Raw genomic sequence first — 604 nt, 5'->3', positions numbered from 1 at the left:
TGGCTCCAGATTTGATGCTTCTTGATCAACCTCAAGATCACTCTTAAAAGAGCTGCATCCTTCTTCTGACGTCTCTTCCTTGACATTATCAAGTAAGCCACTCTTGGCTAAGAGCACCTCTTCAACCCTCTTGGGTTTAATTAACGTATTGTTCACCTTCTTGGCCATGTTTCTGCTCTTCTCACGAGCAAAACACTCCACCTTCTTGTGTCCAACCTTCCCACAGAACCAACAACACATCCGATGTTGCTTCTTGCTTGGCCTGACACAGTTGTTGATGCACGATCAGTCTCCTTCCTTGTACAAGCTGCAAAACTATGCTTCAGAACCTCATGTTTGACCATCATGTTGTTGCACTGATGTACTACTTTCGGTTTGTTACTCACAGCTGCGCGCTGTAGAACTTCCTGCCTTACTCCCTGTCGTACGTCCCGACGCACTTCCTGACAAGTTCCTTTGGCTCCATTTTTTGATGTGCTCCCATGCATGAAATGTGATAGCCCCTTCTGTTGTACGCCAGTACTCTCAGCTCCTCATCGGTATCCCAGTCCCCAATTCGCCTTGGCTGGTTGTCCCATTGAGAGTATCTTATGCAAATCCTTGG

Source organism: Brassica oleracea, unplaced genomic scaffold (assembly GCF_000695525.1).
Source record: "Brassica oleracea var. oleracea cultivar TO1000 unplaced genomic scaffold, BOL UnpScaffold00679, whole genome shotgun sequence".
NCBI lineage: Eukaryota > Viridiplantae > Streptophyta > Magnoliopsida > Brassicales > Brassicaceae > Brassica > Brassica oleracea.
The sequence above is the reverse complement of the archived record's forward strand: the minus strand, read 5'-3'. Positions refer to the sequence as shown.